The sequence below is a fragment of the Bubalus kerabau genome, chromosome 4, assembly GCF_029407905.1.
Source record: "Bubalus kerabau isolate K-KA32 ecotype Philippines breed swamp buffalo chromosome 4, PCC_UOA_SB_1v2, whole genome shotgun sequence".
In the NCBI taxonomy this organism is placed as follows: domain Eukaryota; kingdom Metazoa; phylum Chordata; class Mammalia; order Artiodactyla; family Bovidae; genus Bubalus; species Bubalus kerabau.
Window position 1 is genome coordinate 89,230,186 of NC_073627.1, and position 27,526 is coordinate 89,257,711.

Below are 27,526 nucleotides of genomic sequence, written 5' to 3' on the forward strand. Positions count from 1 at the left end.
CCCGCCCATCCCTGCTTAAGCGCACGCGCGTTCAAAGCCAAGGCCGCGCACTGCGGCTGGAAGGCGGCGTGGGCGGCCAAGCGCTCAGCAGCAGTCCCTGAGCTGGAAGGGTGGTGCGCGCGAGGGCTGGCTGTGGGACTGCGCCGCAGTGGGGAGTTAGCCTAGGGAGAGGCGGATTAAAGGAACCCGCCTGGAGATACCACTGCAGCGTGTCCGGATGGTCCTACTGGCAGCATGCCCCTATGCAGCTTTTGGAGGTGCAAAAGCAGCTTCTTGGTATTGGGAGATTTTGTTTCCCGGGGGGAAAAAACAGTACTGATAATTATAGGATTCAAAAATTTTAATGCAGACAGCAGACTTGCGGTTTCGTTTCTGGTAGTCGCTGCTTGATTATCTTTACTTCACTTGGCCAACACAGAACATTGAGCTTCTTGGTGCTAGTCTGATATATCCACCTGTTGAGTAGTCCTACACGTCATCCTGTTGATTTAATCTGGCGAGAACTGGCACCAGTAATTGTTACTTTTATTGTTTTTATTTTTTCCTAATACCTACTGACTGTCCACCCGTGCATGAACACGCATTTTCATAAGAAGACTGTAAGGCACCTGGCACAATGGAACAGAAACTAAAAGAAGGAGCAGGAAAAAATGAAAAGGTTATGACAAAATGGAATTCTGATTGTGGATGACAAAAGTGGGAATTATATACAAGATAAAATAGTTAAGACAAGTTGCTCTACAGAACCTGCCTTATCCAACAGTTTCTAAACCCTGGCTCACCTTTACAAGAATTTGGAGAGCCTGTATTTTTAAATACCAGTGCCTGGGCCCCTTTTCTAGAAAGTCTGCTTTAATAACTCTGCTGAGGAGCCTTGGCATTGGTATTTTTTCTAAGTTTCCAAAGTTTTTGTAATGTGCTGACAAGAAGCTCTACTTATTTATAAGAAGGACTTGGTTTCCTAGACTCCACTTCAGAAAAGTAATTATATACCACCAACCGTCTTCCATTCTCTCACTAATCTATTATGCATTCATTCTGTAAGAATGTTTCTAAATTAATTTTGAAACTACTTATATATTCAATCTCTGTATGTAACCCTTTGAGAGAAAGGAGCATTGTAAGGTTTATAATTGCTTTTTTATTTTATAGACTTTGATGATATTCCCCTTCAATCTTAATAACTCCAAATAGCAATACAACAGCTCTTCTTTTAGGACTAGTTTAATTCTTTTTAAAAATTCTTCCTCTATTCCCTTAATTCTTGAGATACATTAGTCAATATTACAGTTGAACATTTAATTATGTAAACAGCACCTTTAAATGTATATCAACTCATTTAATCCAACTGTATGAAGCAGATACTGTTATGACCTACATTTTAAATAAGGAAACTTAGGCACAAGGAGTAAACATCTTAATCAAGAGGCAAAATTTGAATCCAGGTACTCTGGCTCTCAATAAGTAAATATACTACCTCTGTTACATAAAGACTTGCTTTAGGTGTGTGGGAGGAAATGCCCATTTGAAGAATGGTAATGAGTCTGTGATTTTTCACTTTTGACACTTCCCCTGGATTCTGGGCAGGACTGAAGGACTATGGCTGTTAAACCAAGAACCTAGAATTTACTTGACAATTCTTGTGACGGATCTTGGGCTAGGCTGGAAGCCCGAGGGCTCACCCTCTTCTGGGATGTACTCACCCCGCCTCTAGGTTTGACTCCTTCCATACATGACTGTAGTTCAGCAAGGATTGTTCTGTCTTTTAATTTATTTAATTTATTGCTATACCTGGCACTGTGCTAGACATGAGAGATACCAAGATGAAATACACAGTCCAGAGACACAAGGCGCCAGCTCATCCTGGAGATTCATTTGGACAAGATGAGAGGTGTAGACTTTTAGAACCAGAAAGGATGTTAGAAGTTGCCTATGACAAGTTTTCACTGATAAGTGTGGAAATGAAGAATAAGTAAATAAATGACAGTGTATCAAGTTTTCATAAAAATAAATTTATTCAGTGTAAAGGACTGTTCTTTTTGAGATTGTGTTTTGATTTTTTTTCTCGTAAAAAGTTCTCTCATAATAATTAGTAGGTTAAGTTGTTGGCAATTTTGTTTACTTTAATGACCTTGAAGTCCTGTCTTGATTCTCAAAAATTTTTGATGTTTTACTGATTTAGTTTGACTATCAGCTGATGGTGAGGGAAATTGAATAAGATTGCAAAGGGACAAAATTCAGTTCTCTTTCTACTGCATACCCATTGGAATAGCCCATTTCATGAGCAGGGTTAGAAATGTTTAAAAATAGTCATGTTGATAACAAATTTAAGAAGAAATTAAGGTCAAGGTTAGACTACAAAGATTAGAACTGATTCTGATAGGCCAGCTGGTTGTTAGCCAGGAAGAGCAGTCTTCAGTCTGCTTAATTAATCAGATTATCTTGGTTTCCTTCTGAGCTGAAAGCAAAGAATGGGGCCTAAGGGAATACAGCTAATCTATGAAGTGACATTTTGATTGGGGTAAGATCTAGGAAAGATCAGCTTGACTGAGAGGGAACACGCATGTCTGATATAGATATGTGGAGTCTATATTCCCCAAGAGTCAGCCTGGGGAGAATTTTTGAGAATCAACAGGGGGAGAGTGGACCCCTTCGAGAACCATGGGAGGAGAATCAATTTCTTTCATGTAACTTGCAGAGGGTGATCTAGACCTAATACCAGAAGCCCCAGCACAGATGGAAATTTCAATTGAAGGGTTAAAACAGATTTCAAATCTGTATATTATTTTCTGGATAGGCTTAGATTATATATACAAATGAACTCTCTGCTTTTTAAATATTCAAGACAAACCACCATCTTGCAGAAGTAAGCAAGCAGACAGCGTTTCTCTGTTAAACTCCTTGTATTATGACCCCTGGAGTGCTGATAGTTAAGCAGTTAGTTCTCTATTGTACCAGACCCTTTAGATAAGTACCCTTTTTGAAGTCAGTATAGAAGGGCCTATTGACTTTAGCAACAACAAAAAAAGAAAGAGAGTAAGAAAAATCTGTCCACTCCCAAATCATTAACTGAACTGAAAAGAATATGCTAACAAAAAAAGACACTGTAGTCTGAATCCTGTACTGTAAGAGAAGGTCATGTCCCCCACAGCATCAGGAGAGGCACATAGCCTTGAACTCAGGCCCCAGCATGCTGGGCTAGTGCAGCACGCCCACGCATTCATCAGCAGGCAGGGAACTGGGAGGAGAAATTCAGAACTGAGTCACAGGGCTCCACTGTTGACACATAACAGAAAGTAGTCTTATTAGATTTAATTAGATGTGAGTACATGGCTTCAGTGGTTCCCCATTTCTTTTAGAGTAAAAGCCAAAGTCCCACAAAGGTCAACGAACTATATACATGATTTGCCTCCCTGAATGATGCATCTCCATGCCCAACACACACACACACACACACACACACACACACACACCCTGTTAATCTTTGCCTTCTACACTCACCCCAACCCACTCCACTCCAGTCATCCTGCCCCCTTGCTGCTACAGGATCTTGGCACATACCCTCTCATATTTTCATGACTCATTCCAGTGAATCATTCAAGCCTTTGCTGAGAGGTCGGTTACCTTTTGGATAAGGACTACTCTCTTAGTCGAGGTCTCAGCAGGAAACAGATGGCACAATCAAATTAGGAAAATGGAGTAGCAGTTAATAAAGGGGCCATAAACAGAGGTGTGGGCATGGAATAAAGAGATCACAAGGAAGACTCAGGAACATTCAGTCCCCCAAAATCACCTCTGAGCCTAAATTAGGGCAAGAAGAAGGAGTAGTTACGAAACATGGAGAAGGCTGTGTACATAGGAGACTACCTGACAGGAACTGGAACTTTTGATCACAGAACACAGCCAGTCCACAGTGACCTGACAGGGAGAGGGCTCAGGAGTTATCACCTTGACTGCCATCATTCCCCTCTTTCTGTTCTCTGAAGCCAGGGAAGCCAATGTTGCAGTTCATATGAGACCATCTCCTGACGTACAGGAAAGGGGCAAAAAGAAGGTATCTCAGGACTTCCCTGGTGATCCATGCTTCCTCTGCAGGGGGCAAGGGGTCAATCCCTGGTCAGGGAACTAAGATCCCACATGCTGCATGCAAAACAAGAAGAAGATATCTTGCACATTTACCTTGATCACCTACAGTTCAGTTCAGTACAGTTGCTCAGTCGTGTCCAACTCTGCAACCCCATGAACTGTAGTACCCCAGGCCTCCCTGTCCATCACCAACTCCCAGAGTCCACCCAAACCCATGTCCATTGATGCCATCCAACCATCTCATCCTCTGTCATCCCCTTCTCCTCCTGCCCTCAATCCCTCCCAGCATCAGGGTCTTTTCAAATGAGTCAGCTCTTCGCATCAGGTGACCAAAGTATTGGAGTTTCGGCTTCAGCATCAGTCCTTCCAATGAATATTCAGGACTGATTTCCTTTAGGATGGACTGGTTGGATCTCCTTGCAGTCCAAGGGACTCTCAAGAGTCTTCTCCAACAGCGCTCAGCTTTCTTTATGTATGTCCAACTCTCAAATCCATACATGACCACTGGAAAAACCATAGCCTTGCTTAGATGCACCTTTGTTGACAAAGTAATGTCTCTGCTTTTCAATATGCTGTCTAGGTTGGTCATGACTTTCCTTCCAAGCAGCAATTGTCTCTTAATTTCATGGCTGCAATCACCACTGCAGTGATTTTGGAGCCCAGAAAAATAAAGTCTGACGCTGTTTCCACTGTTTCCCCATCTATTTGCCATGAAATGATGGGACCAGATGCCATGATCTTAGTTTTCTGAATGCTGAGCTTGAAGCCAACTTTTTCACTCTCCTCTTTCACTTTCACCAAGAGGCTCTTTAGTTCGTCACCTTCTGCCATAAGGGTGGTATCATCTGCATATCTGAGGTTATTGAGATTTCTCCCGGCAATCTTGATTCCAGCTTGTGTTTCTTCCAGCCCAGCGTTTCTCATGATGTTCTCTGCATATAAGTTAAATAAGCAGGGTGACAATATACAGCCTTGACGTACTCTTTTTCCTATTTGATCACCTACAACACTTAGCATTTGCTGTGTTAGCAAACTACGTTAGAACTCAGCAGCTTGAAATCAGGAGTGTTTAGATTGCAAAAGCAATCATGTCTAGTCATGGTAAGAGTGGAAAAGGCCCAAGAAGGAAGGGGCCAAGCACCATGGAAAGCTGTTGTGCAACAACCATGGTCAGGAAGCTGGCCATTCAGTGCCTGGTCTAGTACCGGGGGCTTTAAGCCCATCTCTAGCCCCTTCCATGGGGAGACCAGTAGGGTGATCAGTCATTCTGAAGTCACCTACACAGAGTATGCCAAGCCTGAAACAGGCACAACCATGGTGATCTGCAAGCTCAAACCCCAGGGATGTACTCCAGGATTTGGTGACCAAGAATATAAGATCTGCCATACTCAACACTGAAAAAAATGGGCCCTTTCCAGGCCCTCCCAGGAAGTCACCTAAAGGGCTGTTATACCCCGCAGAATTGTGAAATCTGAGTAGGTAATATCAAACAGCAGTTTGCATAAGGCTGCTGAAAGGTAGATGTATTATTATTTTGCAAAGCAATTGCATAACTTAATCCTGGAGCATTTTGTCACAGTAAGGTGCTAGGAATTTTTTGTTTTTAACAAAGGAAAAGAAGTAGGCCTTTAAAAAAGGGGTACAATAAATGAGCACAAGCAAATTGTGCTGACAAAAAGACTGTCTACAAAACACACACACACACAAACGCACACACACACCCAGAAACACATATTCATTTTCGGGTTACCTAGACAATTCTTCTGATAAAGGCTGGCTCTTGCTGGTTCCCCCTGAGTCTGCTTATATATCTGCAGTCACTTCAAGTCAACTGACAGCTTGGCTGGTCTAGAATAGCCCCATTCACATGTCTGGTGGCTTGCTCAATGTCAGCTGGAGCAATAGGGATGAGGTGGCCATGTATCTGTATTAACTGTAACCAATCTCTTTCCTTATTTGTGTGACACCATCAGATCCTCGCTACTAATAATATCAAGATACATTATTTTGATGGAATTCCCATGTTAAAACAATACCAGAGCTTCTCTAATGGCTCTGTGATAAAGAATCTGCTTGCTGATGAAGAAGACACAGGTTCGATCCCTGAACCAGGAAGATCCGACATGCCTCAGAGCAACTAAGCCTGTGTGCCACAACTATTGAGTTAGTGCTCTAGAGCCCCGGGGGCCGCAACTACTGAAGCCCAAGCACCCTAGAATCCTTGCTCTGCAACAAAAGAAGCTACCACAATGAGAAGCCTATGCAGTACTAGAGAGTAGTCCTCGCTCGCTGCAACCAGAGAAAAGCCCTCGCAGCAACAAAGACCCAGCACAGCCAAAAATAAACAAATAGATAAAATTATTTTTTAAAAAAGGGGATAGAACAGGATTGATCAAAACCAATGTTAGTCTCTCCGTCGTGTCCAACTCTTTTGCAACCCCATTGACTGTAGCCCTCCAGGCTCCTCTGTCCATGGGATTTTCCAGGCAAGAATACTGGAGTGGGTTGCCATTTCCTTCAAAACCAGAGATCAACAAATTTTTTCTATAATGAACCAAAAAGTAAATATTCTAGGTTTATGAACCAAGGCAAAATTGAGTACATTATAGAAAAAGTTAACTAAACAGAGAGAAAGAAAAGGCAAATTTCCATAAAATTTTTATTGATGAAATTCAAAGTGCAATAACAATCATTTATAATTCAGGTCTACTAATAAGAAGAATGGAATTCTTTGTTAGAAGATAATAGTTCATTTAATAGGAATTCAAAGTTAGTATTCCCTGTTAATCAAAGTCAATTCCAAATATTCATCTGTTAATGTTGATCTATAATGATATTTTATCCATTTGATCTTTGAAAGTATCCTTTACACAGATCGATATGGCAAAATACTGATATCAACCTATGAGCATATAATTTTAATTGAGCATATTTATCACTTGGAAGTAATTTACAGAATTCTATTAGGTTCTTCTCTTGATATTTGCCAATTACCATGCCATGATATTGCAGATTAATCACTTTCAATTGAAGGTTAGGTGGAAGATATTCAGTTGGAAAGTTAAATGGATTTTGAAATATGGAAATTTCCTTTCCACATGCATTGAGATCCAAAAATGCTGTTGGAACTGTAGTTTGAGCTTAGAAAATATATCTCCTGCAAATTTTTGTGGGAATGAAGATCTTGCTTCTTTTTAAAACTTTGACAGCACAGGAAGTGTATCAAACAGCTTGACATTACTTGTGATTCAAAGAACATCAGTTGTTCTTAAAATGACTTTCTCACAGTGTTACATTTACATATAAGCACTGTTTACTTTGTAATTTTATATTGAGAAATATGACCAAGTCTGCAGCAAAAAAGAATTTTCAAAACCAGTGTTCAATAAAACTGATTGAGGGAAGTTCTCATTTCAAAAAAATTCAGTCTCAGGCTTGAGCTTTGAAATTGCAATAAAACGAAACTATGGCTAAGCCATCAACTGCTGTGTGGTAGAGCAAGGCAAAAATATTCAGTCTCTATTTTTGACAAAAGTCCACAGAACTGATAGTTGTTAAATCCACCAGAGTAAATGAAGTTTAACATGGAGCCTACTGGTTCAAAAGCATAAAAAATTGAAAAACTTTGTGCCAATGACCTACAGATGAATAATACAGTGATTAACTACAAGCTTTATAAATTTGTTCAAATAAGTCTTCTCCACACATATTTTTATCACCATCAGCTGGAACTTATCTCAGCAGATTCCGCTTCAGTTTGGACTGAGTTAAAGTTTTCTCAATTTCTTTGAAAATATTCTCATCTTTAGTTGTTCCAATGCAGACAGTTTATAGAGGCTGATTCTTCAGTTGCTTCAAACTCAGCATTGACTCCTTGAATAAACAATGTATTGAACAGTATTAGTAACATCTGTCAGCTCATCAAGAGCTGAGGAAAGCCTGTGGATATCATTGACTTTGATTTTTAATTAACTATTGATGCTGCTCCCAGTGTCCTCAACTCTTCAAGCAACTGTTCTCAATGAAAAGCTCCTGGTCTTAACTTTATTTTCTCCAGAAGTATTTCTTTAGCTGCTGCCATTAAACATGACTTAATTAACTCACTATCAGTAAACAGCTTTCCTGGCTCAGCTAACAAAATGAGCCACTCAAAAATGTACTTTCATTGAAACTTTTTCATTTTTAGTTTTGTGAAAAAATCTTGCTGTGATGAGATGTTGCGTTTCAAATTTTCATATTTTTCTGATCACTGTTTTCTTGTGAGTTGGGACTGTTGTGATGAATCTGGGAATGTCAATATATATTGTAATCTTTTCACACAGGTATAATGTCACTGCACAATTAACACGTGCTTTGTCATTTATTTTGAAAGTAAAACAATCCATATCTATTGTGCCTTGAAAAGTATGACATAAAAGGTGAGTGATGTTACCAAAATGGTGCATTAGGAGACCTCAGCCTTAACAGTTAGACAGCTATCCCAGGAAAGGCAGCTCTGGGAGAGCTCTGGGTCCACTTAAGAAACTCCAGCAACAGGGAATCCCCTGGTGGTCCAGTGATTAGCAGATTTCCCCAGTGGCTCAGCAGTGAAGAATCTGCCTGCAATGTAGGATCTGCAGGAGACACGGGTTCCATCTCTGGGTCAGGAAGATCCCTTGGAGGAGGGCATGCAATCCACAGCAGAATTCTTGCCTGGGGAATCCCATGGACGGAGAAGCCTGGCGGGCTACAGTCCATGGGGTTGCAAAGAGCCGGACACGACTGAAGTGACTTAACATGCCTGCATGCACCAGTGATTAGGACTCTGTGCTTTCACTGCTGTGGGCCCAGGTTTAATCCCTGGAGGGGGAACTAAGATCCCACAAGCTGCACAGTACAGCCAAAAAAAAAGACAAACTTCAATAACGCAGTGGAACAAAAACCTGAGAACAGCTACAGGAAAAGAAGGAAGAGAGCTTAACTCTGCATGATATCCCAACCCCTAAGCCAGCATGGCTCAGTGCCAAGAAGAACCTTCCCAGCTAGAAAGAATTTCCTTCCAAGGAAAGGAAGAGCAAGGTGAGTAACTAGCTCTGCCAGCCTTTTGGGACATTGCACAAACCCACTTCTGAGTCACCCAACTCAGACCTGAAAAGATAAGACGTATAGAGATGGCTAGAAACAAGGAAGAGAAGCAAGGGCTCCCAGTAGCAGCCATGCACCTAGAACAATTACAGTTCCAAGTGACCAGCTTTGGATTTTGCCACTGAAGGAACCAATGGCCCAAATAGTCACTAAGGAGCCCTGAAGACTGACACCAGCCACCTGAGTCCCTCCCTGCTCCCTCTCCCACCCTTCACCCTAACAGAGCCAGGGGGTTTCACTAGCAACCAGCCCAGGCCTTTGCAGCTGTGCAAATGCAACACACCAGCCTAGACCTGTGAGTTGAACCTCATCACTATACATACACTATGCTTCTCTGGTGGCTCAGTTGGTAAAGAAACTGCCTTCAATGCAGGAGACCTGGGTTCAATTCCTAGGACAGGAAGAGCCCCTGGAGCAGGAAATGGCAACCCACTCCAGTATCCTTGCCTAGGAAATCCCATGGACAGAGGAGCCTGGCGGGCTACAGTCCATGGAGTCACAACAATCAGACACAATTCAGTCCATTTAACCACTTAGTCCATTAAATCATCACTACAATACATACACTCAGGGTTAGCCCTTCTAAGTGTGCACTTGTATGCCATTGGCCTGATGCCTGTCACTGGACTCCACTGTAGGATGTACACCCAGGAGGAGTACAGCCACAGAAGAGCACATCCATGACCAGGGCCCATGCAGCTGCTTTTGGGACCAGACTGGGCCTTGTCTTCTGTTATTGGCCTGTACCATTGCTCTCACCTGCAACTAAGCCCCTCCAGCTAGGCATGTGCATGCCCCTGGCTCAGCTACTGTGACTGTCCTTCACTGCCATGCACCCATGGAAGACCCAGCAGCCATGGTAGTACACAACAACAGCCAGGGCCCCACAGCTGCCAATGAGTCCGTATTGACCCCAGCCCTTGCTGACTGCCCTGACCCCCATCACTGCATTTCTACCTGCAACTGACCCTCGCCACTATGCAGATACCTACAGCTGACCCTCTGTGGTCAGCACTGACTCTGGTCACAATCACTGCCTGCCCTAGGGGGCAGAAATAAATATATTAAAACTAATGGGATGGAGCAAAAGCATTTCTAAGAGGGATGTTTGTAGTAATAAAATAGAAAACGAAGAACAAACTAAACTTTAGCAGAAGGAAAAAGTGAAGTAGAGACCAGAAAAAACGGTATAAAAAGTTAATAAGACCAAAAAAATTTTTTTAAGATAAACAAAGTTGAAAAATCTTTAGCTAGACAAGAAAAATTAAGAAAAGAGTTAAATAAAATAAGAACTCAAAGAAGAGACACTGTAACTGATACCACAGAAATACAAAGATCATAAGAGACTGCTGTGAACAACTATACACCAACAAATTGGATAATTCTAAGAAATAGAAAAAACCCTAGAAAGAAACTATCTGCTGAATCATGAAGATAATCTGAATAAACCAGAGAGTAAAGAGACTGAATCAGTAATCAAAACCTCCCCCCAAAAAAGCCTGGGACCAGATGACTTTACTAGTAAATTCTCCCAAACATTTAAAGAAAAATTAATGCCAATTTTCTCAAACTCTTCCAAAAAATTAAAAAGGAAGGAACACTAATAAGCACACTTTATGAGTCCAGCATTATCCTGATAGCAAAACCAGATAAGTAAGAATACTATTAATACCAGAAAACTACAGGCCAATATCCTTAATGAATATAGATGTAAAAATTCTCAACAAAATATTAGCAAACCATATAAAAAGATTTTACACCACAATCTCTCAGGATTTATCCTTGAGATGTAAGGATAGTTCAACTTATACAAATCAATAAATGTGAAATACCACATTAATAGAAAAAAGATAAAAATCATATGATAAGCCCAATAGATGTAGGGAAAAAAGTGACAAAATACAAAAAACTCTCATGATAATAAATGCTCAACACTAGAACAACCTAGAAAGGTGGGATGGGGAGGAGGTGGGAGGGAGGCTCAGGAGGGAGGTTCAAAAGGGAGGGGACATAGGCACACCTATGGCTGCTTCATGTTGATGTATGGCAGAAACCAACACAATATTGTAAAGCAATTATCCTTCAGTTAAAAATAAATAATTTTTAAAAAAATGTTCAGCAAATCAGGTATGCAAGAAACATACCTCAACATTGTGAACAGAGGAACCTGGTGGACTACAGTCCCTGGGGCCACAAAGAGTCAGACACGACTGAGTGACTGAGCGGAGCACAGCACACGGCAAATCCGCAGATAACATTATGGCAAAACATTAAAAGCTTTCCCTCTATAATCAGGACTGAGTCAGGGATGCTCACTCTCACTTGTATTCAGCATTGTACTGGAAGTCCTAGCCAGAGCAATCAGGCAATTAAAGGAAATAAAAGGCATCCAACTCAAAAAGGAAGACGCAAAATTCTGGGTTTTTTGCAAATAATATGATACGTAGAAAATCCTAATGACTCCACCAAAAAAAAATAGTTAGAACTAATCAATGAACTCAGTAAAATTGCACAATACAAAATCAATATACAGAATCAGCTGTGCTTCTATACACTAAAAACAACAGTCAAAAGAGAAACAAAGAAAACAATCCCATTCACAATAACATCAAAAACAATAAAGTATTTAGGAATAAATTTAACCAAAAAAGTGAAAGATCTGTACTGAAAACTATAAGACTCTGATGAAAGAATTTAAAAAAGACCCAAACAAATGGAAAGATATGCCATACTGATGGATCAGAAGAATTAATATTGTTGAAACGTCCATACTACTCAAAGCCATCTTTATCCAATGAAATCCCTATCAAAATTTCAATTGCCTTTTTCAAGGAAGTAGAAAAAAAATTTTACTGTTTGTATGGAACCACCAAAGATCCCATATATCCAAAGCAATCCTGAGAAAAGAGAACAAAGCTGGAGACATCAGTTTCTGATGTCAAACTGTTTGGCAAAGCTACAGTAATCAAAAGAGAAACATACTGGGGGAAAAAATAGACACATAGACCAATGCAACAGAATGAAGAGCCCAGGCATAAATGGTTCAATATATAGTCAAGTAATATTTGACAAGGGGACCAAGAAAATTTAGTGGGGAAAGGATATTTCTTCAATAACTCAGTTCAGCTCAGTTCAGTTGCTCAGTCATGTCCGACTCTTTGCAACCCATGGACTGCAGCATGCCAGGCCTCCCTGTCCATTCCAACTCCCAGAGCTTACTCAAATTCATGTCTATTGAGTTGGTGATGCCATCCAACCATCTCATCCTCTGTCGTCCCCTTCTCTCGCCTTCAATCTTTCCCAGCATCAGGGTCTTTTCCAGTGAGTCAGCTCTTCGCATCATGTGGCCGAAGTATTGGAGTTTCAGCTTCAATATCAGTCCTTCCAATGAATATTCAGGACTGATCACCTTTAGGATGGACTGGTTGGATCTCCTTGCAGTCCAAGGGACTCTCAAGAGTCTTCTCCAACACCACAGTTCAAAAGCATCAGTTCTTCGGCACTCAGCTTTCTTTATAGTCCAACTCTCACATCCATACATGACTACTGGAAAAACCATAGCCTTAACTAGAAAGACCCTTTGTTGGCAAAGTAATGTCTCTGCTTTTTAATATCCTGTCTACGTTGGCCATAACTTTCCTTCCAAGGAGTCTTTTAATTTCATGGCTGCAGTCACCATCTGCAATGATTTTGGAGCCCCCAAAATAAAGTCTGCCACTGTTTCCCCATCTGTTTGCCATGAAGTGATGGGGCCAGATGCTATGATCTTAGTTTTCTGAATGTTGAGCTTTAAGCCAACTTTTTCACTCTCCTCTTTCACTTTCATCAAACTTCAATAAATAATGCTAGGGAAACTGGATAACTACATGCATAAGAATAAAACTGGACCCCTATCTTATATCACCTAAAAGAATTTACTCAAAATGGATTAAAAACTTAAAGATAAGAAATGAAATTGTAAACCTTCAAGAAGAAACCATACAAGAAAATCTACTCAACATTGGTCTTGGCAATGATTTTTTAGATATGATACCTGAAACACAGCAACAAAAGCAAAAACTAACAAGTAGGATTACATCAAACTGAAAACTTCTGCAGAGCAGAAGAAACACTCAACAAAATGAAAAGGCAACATATGGAATGGGAAAATACGTTTGAAAATCTGAGAAGGGGTTAGATTCAAATTATGTAAAGAACTCACATAACCCAATAGCAAAACAAATGGCTATTATCAGAAAGACAAGTGATAAGTATTAGTGAGGGTGTTGAAAAAAGGGGAACAGTTGTGCAACTGTGGCTAGGAAAGCAAATGGTATAGCCACTATGGAAAATAAAATGAATGATGCTCAAAAAATTAAAAATAGATCCACTAAATGATCCAGCAATCCCGCTTCTGGGTATGTATACACAGAAATTGAAAACAGAGTCTTGAAGAGATACCTGCATTCCCAAGTTCATTGCAACACTATTTTCAATAGCCAAGATATGGAAACAATCTAAGTTTCTGTCAAGAATGAATGGATAAAAAGTTGTGGTATGTGTAAACACAATGGAATATTATTTAACCATGAGAAAGAAGGAAATCCTGAGAACATGCATGAATTTTGAGGGAATTATGCTAAGTGAAAGAAATAAGAGAAAGAACAATACTATATGATCTCACTTATATGTGGGCTCTAAACAGAAAGTAACCACCAATTTAGATAGTTACTGGGAACTGGATTGGGGGAGGAGGAGGGAATGGGAGATACTGATTAGAGGGTACAAATTTCCAGTTATAAAATGAATTGGTTCTAGGAAACTAATACAAGATGGTTATTCTAGCTAATAATATTATATAACTGAAAGTTGCTAAGAGAGTAAGTCTTAAATAGTCTCACCAAAAATAAAGAAATAGTAATTATTCATATTTAATGTGACAGATATTAGCTATCTCTGATATAATCATTTTATAATATATAAATGTATCACATAAATGCATTGCAAACCTTAAACTTACACAGTGTTATATGTCAATCATATATGTCAATCACTAAAGTTGGGGGAAAAAAGCATGACACAGAAAGCTTAATTTTCTTAATTTTTTTTTTAAGTTGGAAGGAGAAAAAGAGAAGTACATTATTTTATATTTATTTTCAGGTTAAATGCAGTATGATTGAATCATACCCTCTCTTTTAGCCTTTTATTAAACTGGTACCTGGGGCTTCTCTGGTGGCTCAGTGGTCAAGAATCTGCCTGCAATGCAGGAGACCTGGCTTCAATCCCTGGGTTGGAAAGATTCCCTGGAGAAGGGGATGGCAACCCACTATGGTACTCTTGCCTGGAAAATTCTATGGACAGAGGAGACTGGCGGGCTACAGTCCATGGGGTTCCAAAGAGTTGGACACAACTGAGCAACTAACACACACATACACACAAACGGATACGTCTTGGGTGGGGGTAGCTTTTTTTTCTTTTATTTTGGCTTCGCTGTGTCTTTGTTGCTATGTAGGGGCTTCTCTCGGAGAAGGCAATGGCACCCCACTCCAGTACTCTTGCCTGGAAAATCCCATGGACTGAGGAGCCTGGTAGGCTACAGTCCATGGGGTTGCGAAGAATCAGACACGACTGAGCGACTTCACTTTCACTTTTCACTTTCATGCATTGGGGAAGGAAATGGCAACCCACTCCAGTGTTCTTGCCTGGAGAATCCCAGGGACAGGGCAACCTGGTGGGCTGCCGTCTATGGGGTCACACAGAGTCGGACACGACTGAAGTGAGTTAGCAGCAGCAGCAGCAGCAGGGGCTTCTCTTGTTGCAGAGCATAGACTTAGTTGCCCCAAAGTATGTCAGGGATCTTAGTTCCCTGACCAGGGATCAAACCCGTGTCCCCTGCATTGGAAGGAGGATTCTTAACCATTAGACCACCAGGTAAGTCCCTTACTTTTCTTACTTTGACATGATGGATCTGTACTGGTATTTTTTAAAGTAAAAATTATCCTTAGCTTGCAGGCTCTACAAAAACAGGTGATGGTCTAGATTTGACTCCCACACTGTATGCTGATACTTAGCATATCCCAAGCCCATTATGGCTATTGTGTTCCCCTTTGCCAGAAACTTGTCCAGACTCCATTATAGCAAGGTGTGGTCGTGTGATTCAGTTCTATCCTATAAGACATACAGAACTATAAGATTTCTAGAGGATTGTCTTTAACCAGAAAAAGAAGGCATTATAAGGAAGAAGTCATTTGCCTTCGTTCCTGGCTTTTGAATTGATTTTTGTGAAGAATGCATGCAAAAGTAGCAATTGGTTCTGTTTCTGCTGGTTCTGGTTCTGTTTAGCTATGGTCATTCCCATCCTACCTCACCCAACCCCGGATTCTGACATAACTCCTCACCTAAGTGCTTATTTAACTCCAGAGAACTCCCTAGCCTCCTTGGGCCACGTGAGGATAAGAAGATAAGTCTGAAGCCTGGAAATGGCCTTACGCTCTCCTAATGAGGCTGATCTCTTGCATTTCAGCTTCCAGAACTGTGAAAAATTAAATTTCTGTTATTTAACTTGTGGGAGATTTGGATTGACATATATACATTGTTGATACTATGGGTAAGATGGGTAACTGATGAGAACCTAGTGTATAGCACAAGGACCTCTATTCAGTGCTCTGTGGTGAACTAAATGGGAAGGAAATCCAAAATAGAGGGGATATATGTCGACACAGAGCTGATTAACTTTGCGGGACAGCAGAAACTAACACAACATTGTAAAGGAACTATGCTCCAATAAAAATTAATAAAAAAATAAATAAAAGTCACCTACTCTGGGATATCTTGTTATAACAGCCCAAACAGACTAAAACTGAAAGGGGAGGAAAATGCAGTGCTTGTTGATTTCTTTAGTGTAAATACTCTATTTTCATTTCAAACAATGAAAGTAACAGTAGTGAACATGTAGTTAGGAAGAGCTGTGCACACAGGAACCCATACAAGCTGGGTGTTGGATTCGTAGTGACCACTATGGTTCAGATGCCTGTTATGTGGAATCAGTTTTGAGGGGAAGGGATGACAATTGAGGCCCATCACACCTTGAAGAGTTACTGTAATGGGGAGCAATGCAAGCAGTTCTTTGCCTCTTTTTACCCTTGTAGGAAACACAGCTGTTCTCTCCAGCATCTGTTTGATACCACATTTTCTCTCTTTTCTCTGCTTTTTTTTCTTTTAATCTCTCCTATTTTTAATTTTTATTACCTGCTAATTCACTGATTTACTTTTGTGAGAGAATGGTGCCTCCTAGGCAAGAATGGCCAATAGCTGGTGAGCCAGTCGCCATACACTGAAGTTCAGGGGCTCGCTCTCTTCTGTGCACATTGAGGTGCTCAGAAAAAGTTGCATCCACTTAGGAGAAAAGATGTCCCGGGCTGCCTCCAGGTTTGGAGACCGTCCTATAGCCTGTGGATTTCAGAAAACTGGTACTAGATAAGAGGGTCTTGCATACAAAAAAAGTGTAGATTTGCTTTCACCGATATCAACATATACATTCCATTCTTAAGGACTTTTTCTTCTTTAAGGCTTTTACTCCTTGAAATTTGCCACTAAGAGTGCAGATGTGTAGCTTTTCTGTATCTATGTAATTTTATTCACATGAATATTTCCTGATGACTATTGAGTTCTAATTAGTATGGTACATTTGTAAGACTATAGGTATCCATGATATAATACATCATATATTATATCCATGATATAGTGATTTCATTGCCCTATGACAGAAGATCAGGAAGGTAATTAAAATATGTCTGAGAATATATCTGTCTAAGGAGAGCACTCTTATACATGATCAGAGTCTCTTGTACAGTTAGTATTTACTAGTTGGAATTTCTAAAGCTTTTAATAATTATTATATTTCTCTGGTGTCAAGTTCATTAACTGTTAAGAGATATGACCCAGTTAATGCCAAAAGATAATACCAAAAGGAATTAAAAAACCAAGCAATCATTCAAAGTGCTTAGGACAGGCAGAATGGTTAAGTGTTTAAATTTTGGAATCAGAGGAATTGGGTGCCAATCTCAGAGGTTAACCAACTAGGTGACCTTGGGCAAATTACTTGTAACTCTTCAAGCATCATTTTCCTTATCTATAAAATGGGGATAATAATAATACTTAACTCCTGAGGTTGCTTAAGGTATTAAATGAGCTCATTTATATAAAACCCTTAGCCAGTTTCTGAATTTCTCTTATCCATCCATTCCTTCAATGAGTATGAGTACGTACCATGTAGCAGGCCTTGAGATCATAATAAGATCTCAGTGAATATTAGTTCTCACTTTGTGTTTAATAAATACCCTGTACCAAAAAGATGCATAAGAAACTCATGCTACTGTCACAGGTCTTTCAAGATTTTTAAATGACTTATAGTTTAATTTTTTCATGCTTCTCCAATTCTACACAATTCCTCAAAGATCAACCATTTCATTTGCAAATATCCCAGAAGAGCTGACTTCCTGGGTGTGTGACCTATGTAATCACACAGGGCTCACACTCAGAAAGTCCCCAGGTATTGGTTTAGTGTTCTGCTATTGCTTTCTAGAAGTTATGGATAACTTTTCAACGAAGGCCCTACATTTTCTTTTTTTCCTTTCTTTCATTAGCTGTTGCAAGTTATGTAGCCTGTCCTACCCAGAATGTAATGTTTCTGGGTCCTAGAATCCAGATTTCATTTAGAACAACCAGGTATTCTCCAGCTACTTCTCAGGCTTCTGTTCCCTCACTATTTTGCTCTGTGCTGCTTTGATTATAAGGAACAGAATCCCCTCAATAAAAGGAAAGATAAATGTAAGGAATTAGTCATCAAATTTGAATCCCACGGACAAAGGAGCCTGGCAGGCTACAGTCCATAAGGTGGCAAAGAGTGGGACATGGCTGAGCGACTAACACTTTACTTTCTGGTGTGTCAGCCCCACCCTTGCATAATCCTGAGACTGAGTGTCCCCTTGAATTTCATACCCAAGATCTCACTTGCCTCATCCTCATCTGTCCCTGCTGTGGTCCTTGGGGGAGCACATGGCCCAAGAAGAAAACACCAAGGAACAAAATATCCAAGAGCAAGGAAATGAAAAGTCTCTCTTCCTTCCTCCAGTCCCCACTAGGACTTGCCATGGGCTGAATCCAAGTGGAAGTCAGAGGGTACGGAATTTCTTTTAATGAAGACCTCAGAGGTCAGGCCAGCTGCGCGGCACTGAAAAGGTAAACTACCCAGCACACGTTGGTAACAGGACAGACAGACAGACAACAATAAAGCTTTTCTAGTGTTATTACCAGTATGTATGCTATGTGTGTTAGTTCAGTCCAGAAACACTAAATTACTTTTGAGCTTTGCTACTTCATTTCTATTAAGTTGAAAAAAGAAAGGGTTTTTAAGGTTTGTCCAGATGCGTCAGGATTCAACCTCCTGACAAGCCTAACAGTTGGTATAGGGCAACTCATATGTGGAAGGTGACCTCCTCAGAGACAGCCATTTAACTAGCTCCTGACAGCTACAATTATGACTAATGGAACTATTCAGTGACCATCATGCCCTGCATCCACACCAGTTAAGATTTTTACGACCTTTATAGCCCAGAATGTAATAATGATTTCTCTCTTTTTTTCCTCCCCCCATATATATATATTTAATATAGATGTTGCTCTATATCAGAACATAAAAAATAAAAATATGAGAACAATAGTTAGCTGTTCGTAATTGCTTCTTATCACTGTGAGTATTTTCTTGTACAGCATAATAACACTAGAAGATAATGTAACTTTGCTCATATCAATACACATTTATAGAATGTTTCCTTTTGATTTACATTTCCATCTGAATAGGTTAATAGGATGTCCTTCAACTTGCTTCTCTTTTTGTATCTAGTTGTCAAAATGAAGTCATTAAAAATCAGATAATTCTTGGGTCATTTTTCCCCTTTATGATGAAATAAGTATTCAGTAATGAGCTCTCAAAGAAAGGAAAACAAAGAGAACTTTATTATTACAATTTAATACCTTATTCTAAAAATACTAAAAAGAGATGCAAATAAAAATGGATTTCTTCACTGTTATATTAAACAAGAAAATGCATTTATATACAGGAAGCTATGCAATTAAATCACATTTCACTAAGAAATTATTAGAAATACTTGGCTTTCTGGGGAAGAGTAACAGGTGAAAAAAGTGCATGCCTTCTTCCCTCTCTAAATGCAGTTAAACTTTTTCTAGTGGCATTTATAAACAACTGAAAAAAATAATGAATAATTTGTCTCCATTGCTGTTGTCTACATGATATCAGAATGATCTTTGTAAATACAATAGAGAAAGATCACCTTCTCTATTAGGAAAATGAATAGTCTGGTTTTTATTTTGGTTTGATGTTTTGTTTTTGTTTTGAAGGGGGTTTCTGATTTCTTTATTCTGCGTAAACCCAAGGTTTTCCACACATAATCTTGCCATAGACCAACCCTGAAGCTTCCCTCATCAAAAGAGTGACCATGTACAAAAGATCTTCAGCTATCAGTTGTAAAGCACCTAAAATGTAAATCGGAATTTCTGTAGTGGTTTCCTTGGTGATTCTTTTTTGTCTCCTCAGGGATGTTCCTGGACCCCAGGCTAACATTATAGAATTAGAATGAAAGATTCCATTGTCAGAGACGTAGCCAAAAGGATGGGATTGATTTTGGATAAGGTTAAAACACAGAAGATGAGACATTTATTGAATATTTTTTCCTTTACAGTTTAAATTCTCAATTATAAATTATATAGCACATATATCGTCTCTTCCTTCTGGATTAATAAATCTGTAGACTTTCCTTTAAGAGCTTGTCAACCAGAGTTATACCAGAAAATTTCAATCTTGAATGAGTGAATGATTTTTAACTTTTCCTAAAGTGTATGGCCTAAGATGACTTATCAGAATATTTTGAGTGGTATGAAAGAATAAATTTTTAATTAATTAAGGTGACAATATGAGACATAACACAACATATGCATTTCACACAAGCATGTTTTCAATAACTATATAGGATAAACAAAGAAACAAAAGCTAGTTAGTGGTAGATTAAGTTGATTCACATGTAATCACTAGTAGCTTCAGAAAACAATGCTGGAAGCAACTACCAAATTTTCCTAAATATAAAGTGACCTCAAATTTAAATCAGTCCCTTATTTTCCTAATAAGAAGATGCAAAAATAGTGAGATATTGGGTTTGTTTTGCCCTATGAGAATATATAATATTTTAGAACCTTTGAAGACATAGTAAAAAATCATTTAATAATTTACACATCCACATATACTTACTTGGGCTTCCCTGGTGACGCAGCAGTAAAGAATCCACCTGCAATGCAGGAGCCGCAGGAGACACTGATTCGATCCCTGGGTCAGGGAAGATTCCCCCAGAGGAGGACATGACAATCCACTCCAGTATTCTTGCCTGGAGACTCCCATGGGCAGAGGAGCCTGGTGGGCTACAGTCCATAGGGTTACAAAGACTGGGACACGACTAACGTGACTTAGCACCCAAGCACCCCCCCAAGAAACATGGATTCAATCTTTGGGTTGGAAAGTTCCCCTGGAGTAGGAAATGGCAAGCTACTCCAGTATTCGTGCCTTGAAAATTCCTTGAACAGAGGAGTCCATGGGACTGTAAAGAGTCTGACATGACTCTGAGCATGCACATATACAAATTTACAATTACCTAGTATTATTTTCAGATGTTTTCCTACTCATATATATTCATTAAACAATTTTATTCAAACTTTCCATGGGCATATTCATAATCAGTATTTTTGTTACCAAGACAGCCACATTTTAAATCATCTTAATTTTCTAGCACATCATCTTCACTTCCATCTAAGTTGCTTAAGACTAAGCATTTATTGAATCTGTATGTGAGCTGTAACTGGAAATTTTATTCTAAGTCATAAGTACCTATTTAAGGAAGATTAAGGCAGTTATTTTCATTCATACTATATGTAATATTCATGATATTCACCAAGTAACCATTTAATAGAATGCTTAATAGTATGGGTAAATAAACAATCAGAGAGTGTTAAGAGTATTTTTAACTACAACAACAGTTACAAAAACCAGAAGTCTTCTGATCTCTCCTCCTCACCCCTGACTCCAGATTTCTAGTGGCCACTACTTTCAAGCCAGTTAGGGCTTTTTTTGTTTGTTTTTTTTCTCTCACTATTCACCTTCCTATTTTTAAGTGGGTTATTCAAGTATTTCTTGATTTTTTCAAAAAAGTTTTAGATAATATCTATAGACTTCCTACTTTGAAAGATGAGGGTTTAATCTCTCTTATATGAATATATGTCTCCCTCTGCAAACTCTCTCTCTCTCCATGTTTTTAATATAGTATCACAATTTGGAGTTAAATCAAATACTCAGTGTTTACATTATGATGCTTATATTAAGAGTGACAACTGAACCACCTTGTGTGCTATAATAACATTTCCATTATTGTATGATATTTTTGTTTTTCTTTCCTCTCACACCAGGAATAATGACTATGGTTGCTGCTGCTGCTGCTAAGTCGCTTCAGTCGTGTCCGACTCTGTGCGACCCCAGAGACGGCAGCCCACCAGGATCCCCCGTCCCTGGGATCCTCCAGGCAAGAACATCGGAGTGGTTTCCATTTCCTTCCCCAATGCATGAAAGTGAAAAGTGGAAGTGAAGTCGCGCAGTCTTATACGACTCTTCGCGACCCCATGGACTGTAGCCTACCAGGCTCCTCTGTCCATGGGGTTTTCCAAGCAAGAGTACTGGAGTGGGGTGCCATTGCCTTCGCCAAATGACTATGGTAAACCTGGTTAAATTTCTTGGTCTGTTCTTTAAAAATATATATATTAAATATATAATATATATTAAATATATTTAAAATATATAAAATATATAATATATAAAGTATATTATATATAATATAAAAATATAAAGTGTATATATACACACACACACATATATTTATGTATTTATCTTCTTCGTTGCTGACAGTCTTTTCTCTAGTTTTGGCGAGCGTGGGGCTACTCTCTGGTTGCGATGTACGGGTTTCTCATTGTGGTGACTTCTCTTGTTCTGAGCATGGGCTCTAGGCGTTTGGGCTTCAGTAGTTACTGTAGGTGGGCTTAGTTGTTGCAGCTCCCAGGCTGTAGAGCACAGGTTCAGTAGTTGGGGTATGCCGACTCCGTTGCTCCATGGCACACAGGAGCTTCCCCCATTAAGGATCCAACGAACCAGTGTCTCCTGCATTAGCAGGAGGATTCTTGACCACTGAGTCACCAGGGAAGGCCTGCTCTACTTTTTTCTTTTTAAGTTTATTCCATTACTTAAACATCCAAAACTCTTATTTACTGAGGTTGCTTCAAGCCAATGGATCTTCAAAAATATAACTTTATAATTCAAATAACATGATTGAGAAATTATGTAATATGAGAAACTTTAGAGATGGTTGCATGGCATCACTGACTCGATAGACATGAGTTTGAGTGAACTCCAGGAGTTGGTGATGGACAGGGAGGCCTGGCATGCTAAAGTTCATGGGGTCACAAAGAGTCGGACACGACTGAGCGACTGAACTGAACTGAACTGAATACAGGGAGATCCTTTATAATCCATGTGAGATTTGGGTGAAAATTTTCATCTTATTGGGAAATATATTCTATTTTGAAACAATATATTTCATTATATTCTAGATAATGAGAGCTTAAAACCTGGGAAAAGCAAATAAAGAAATTCTTTTCCTTCAAAAACAACTTTGTATTCTTTTCTCCTACTTTGATTTGTGTTTTCACACTTTTTGCCAACAAACTCGCTCATTTCTTCCTTTTACTTTCATATTTATGGAATCAATTAATTGTGTGAACATAGCATAAGCATAAACACACTTAATCTGCTCCTTACATAACACAGATCACATATAGAAGGAAGTGACTATACTGTACCACTACTCATAATCCTCTAATTAGATAAAGAGATGACTTAGAGTTGCTCCTATATTGAAAAAGATACAGAATTGGGCTTTATTGACTGGAGCCAATGTAAATCAATCCAGTATTAATCATAACCTCCCATATAAAAATGTAAGTTAGGAGGTGTTTTAATTTTTAGCTATCATACTCTATCATCATGATCATTCTCTTTGGTAAGATTAGGAAGTGGTCTTCTCTGGTGGTCCAGTGGTTGAGATGCTGTACTTCTATTACAGGCGACACAGGTTTGATCTCTGGTTGGGAAAGTTCCACATGCCTTGAGGTGCTGCCAAAGAAAAAAGTTTTTAAAAAAATAAAAAATAAAAAAGGGACTTCCCTGGCGATCCAACAGTTAAGGCTGCTTTCCATTGTGGGGAGTGCAGGTTTGATCCCTGGCTGGGGACCCAAGATCCCACATGCCTTGTGGCCAAAAAACTAAAATATAAAGCAGAAGCAATACTATAACAGATTCAATAAAGACTTTAAAAATGGTCCACATCAAAAAAGAAATCTTAAAAAAAAAAGAAAGAAAAATCAAATTTGCAAACTAAAAAAAAAAAAAAAAAAAATGACTAGGAGGAGAACTATGTAATTATCCCAGGCTCTTGGACCTCTTGGGAATCATTCTTAGTCTTAATAAAACTTCAAGCATAGTTTTTCTTTTTTATTTAACAGTTTCTAAGCCAGTAACACTAGGTCTATAAGACCTTTAACTATCAAAATACTTAACAAATCTAGCAGAATACCTTATCCTGAGGTACTTTTGGGGCTTATGACTTTCCTTTTCTAATTCAGTCAACTAACATTGTCACCAGTTTATTTATAAAACAGAACATCAATTTTATAATTTCTCTGCTTTAAAAACTGTAGTTTTTATTATGTATAATATTGTATAAAATCTTCTTACATTGTTATTGTTAACAGTAGCTTTATTGAGGTAGCTTTGACATACAACAAACTGTATATTTAAAGTGTACAATTTAATAAGCTTTGGCATAAGTATGTTCTCTTGAACCCATCACCAGAATTAAGGTGTTACCTTAGAGTTTGAAGTTGAGATGATCTCATCTTTACGGGATTTGTCTCTTACTGCTTGCTTATTGCTTTTATGATTCCTGAATGTATTATGAACTCTTCAGAAAGACAGAGGAAGTCTTACTCATCTTTGAAACACTCACATGCTTAATAAAAACATGGGCTCAAAAAGAATAGCTATTTTTATTAATTGAGGCCTAATCTTGTGAGTCTTGAAAGAGAACTAGCTCTCATTGAAATATATCACCCATAAGCTCCTTTAATAAAGAAGATATTTCTATGGCCATGCACATGTGCATTCGTGCTAAGTAGCTTCAGTTATGTCTGATTCCTTGAGACCCTATGGACTCTAGCCCGCTAGGATCCTCTGCCCATGGGATTCTCCAGACAAGAATACTAGAGTGGGTTGCCATCCTTCCTCTAGGGGATCTTCCCAACCCAGAGATTAAACTAGCATCTCTTATGTCTCCTGCATAGTCATTTCCTTCGTGCCAAAAAGGTTAGGGACCACTGGCTTAAACAACAGAGATTCATTTTCTCACAGTTCTCAAGGCTAGAGGTCTAGGATCAAGGTGCTGTCAGGTCTGATTTCTCCTGAGGCCTCTCTCTTAATTTGAGCATGATCTTTTCCCTATGCATGCACATCCCTGATGTCCTTTTGTGGGTGTGTCTAAATTTCCTCTTTCTATAAATTAATCACCTCTTTAAAGGCCCTAACTTCAAATACAGTCACACTCTGAAGTACTGGGGGTAAGACCTGCAACATATTAATTTTGAGGGACAAAATTTAGCCCCCATAAAAATCACATACAGTTAAGGGTGGAGTTAGTCCTTATAGCATGTAAATACACTTATAATCTGGCCCTTTCAACTTTCCAATTTCATCCCTTGCTATTTCTCTGCCACTTTATAGTCCAGGAATTCCAGATTGGACACAGTTTCCCCAAACACCCTATTTGTCTGGTTCTTCTGTGTCACCTACTCCTTTTGACTAGACTGCCACTACTCCCATGCTTGTCCCTGGTAAACTTTCTCTTTCAGACCTCATGCGAGAATTTTCTGACATTCCCAAATCCATATATTAGCAAGTGATTTATTATGTTATTGTGTTGGTCTGATGGAATTTCATTATATTTTCTAGTGTAAAGATAGCACTCAGAATGGCAACCCACTCCAGTGTTCTTGCCTGGAAAATCCCATGGACGGAGGAGCTTGGTGCAGGCCACTGTCCATGGGGTCGCAAAGAGTCAGGCAAGACTGAGCAACTTCACTTTCACTTTCAGTGAGCCTATAGACAAAAGAAGCAGTCACAAAATATAAACTCTTGCCCAGGACCTGGGGAAAGAGAAGACATTCAGCACAGGAAAAGTAAAGGACTGCCCCTCTCAGCACTCCAGGCAGGGTGAGGGTGGACCTGGTGGACCACTTGGTGGACCAAGTGGACCTGGTCCCCACAGACCTTGCCTCCTGGCAGAAACTGGATTTTGCTTTGTCCATTCAAGAGAAGTCCATTTCTCCAGTACAGGAGAATTTATTTTTCTAACTTTAAATACATCAGGGATGATCACAGTCATCTTGTGAGGCATCTCTTCCCTTCCCTAATCTCACAGACAGTGTCATTGAGTGATGACTTCCTCCTCTCTATGTGATGCTGTCCAAAGCTCTGTTCCCTTCCCTGAGGAGGCAGTCAGATGGCACTTGCTCCAGGGATGAGTGCCAGGGACTGCAGACCCAGAAGGAGACCTTCATGGAACACCCCCACCAGTGTGACTCGATTCCTATGCTTCTCTACCTCTAGACCCCAGCTATACTGCTTTCTTTTTCAGAGGCATATAATACAAAAGTTTTTTTTTTAGTATCTTTCTGGAGATAAATCATACATGCAAAGCTAATTTACACTTAATTTTTCCTCATTTTTACACATAAGAGAGTATACTATACACACTATAGCTTGCTTTTTCTGAACAATATTAGACAGTGGAGCTCATTCATATCACATAGAGGATGTCTTCATAGGGATGTATCATCATGTAACCCTGCTATATTCCAATATAAGGATGTATCTTCATGTAACCCTCTCCTAAAGAACTCTTTAGGCATTACAAACAATGCTGTAATGAGTAATCTATTCCATACATTGTTACATACATGAGTGAAGAAAGTCTGAGATAAATTCCAGAAGAAGACTTGTTGGGTTGAATTGTTAATTTTGTGAGACAGTGCCTGATTTACATTCAATTTATATTCAACCAATGATGTATGAGAGCAAAAAATCCAGTCTAACCTTTAGATCTTTGCTAATATGATAATTTAGAAGTAACATTCCAGTTTGTTTTAATTTGTATTTCTGTTTCTGTAAGCAAGATTAAGCATCTTTTTATGTTTATGGGTCACTTGTATTTTCTTTTATAAGAAGAGTCTATTGATCTTTTTATTGATTTATAAAAGCTCTCTCTATATTAGAAAACTTTACACCTGCTGGTGGTGTAAGTAGCAAATACTTTTCCCAGTTTGTCATTTGTCTTTTGACTTTTCTGTTTATTCCCTTACAAAATCTTATTTTTATTTTTATGTGGTTATTTATTAATCTTATCTTTTATGGCTTCTGAGTATTGTGACATATGTAGAAATTACTTTCCCACCCACGTATTTTTTTAAAAAGGGAATTTTCAATGATTTTTTCTAGTTTCCTTGCCGTTTCATTTTTTACATGTGAATATTTGACCCTACTGGGATTTGTTTCAATGAAACTTATGAGGTACAGATCCAAATTTATTTTTCCTTATTTTTTCTAGATGTCTATCAGTAGGCTAAACATAAATCATCTTTCCCATTGATTAGAAATGCTGCTTTTATAATTACTAAATTCTATTTCTGACTGTTCTCATTTGACCCATTGATTCTTTTCAATATATAAAAAGATGAGACTATCCCACATTCAAGGACTGATGATGAAGCTGAAACTCCAATACTCTGGCCACCTGATGTGAAGAGCTGACTCATTTGAAAAGATCCTGATGCTGGGAAAGATTGAGGGCAGGAGGAGAAGGGGACAACAGAAGATGAGATGGTTGGATGGCATCACCGACTCAAGGGACATGAGTTTGGGTAAACTCCAGGAGTTGGTGATGGACAGGGAGGCCTGGCATGCTGCGGTTTATGGGGTCACAAAGAGTCGGACACGACTGAGCGACTGAACTGAACCGATCCCACATTCTACACTTTTCCTACATTTTCTTAGATATTGTTTCTTGTTTCTTTTAAAAATAAATTTTAGAATCAGATTAGCTAAGATAAAGTCCTCTTT

At 39.1% G+C, this 27,526-nt stretch overlaps 1 long non-coding RNA gene across 2 annotated transcripts; it reads left to right on the forward strand.

The window, feature by feature from the left end:
* Nucleotides 1-51: 51 nt before the first annotated feature.
* Nucleotides 52-27,463, forward strand: LOC129651547 (uncharacterized). 2 transcript variants are annotated; one of them, XR_008714187.1, is made up of 3 exons: nucleotides 52-257; nucleotides 21,718-22,019; nucleotides 27,141-27,463. It is a non-coding gene; the product is annotated as an uncharacterized LOC129651547 (long non-coding RNA). The 2 variants fall into 2 exon arrangements; XR_008714188.1 differs by lacking the exon at nucleotides 52-257 and adding an exon at nucleotides 18,226-18,429.
* Nucleotides 27,464-27,526: the final 63 nt, after the last annotated feature.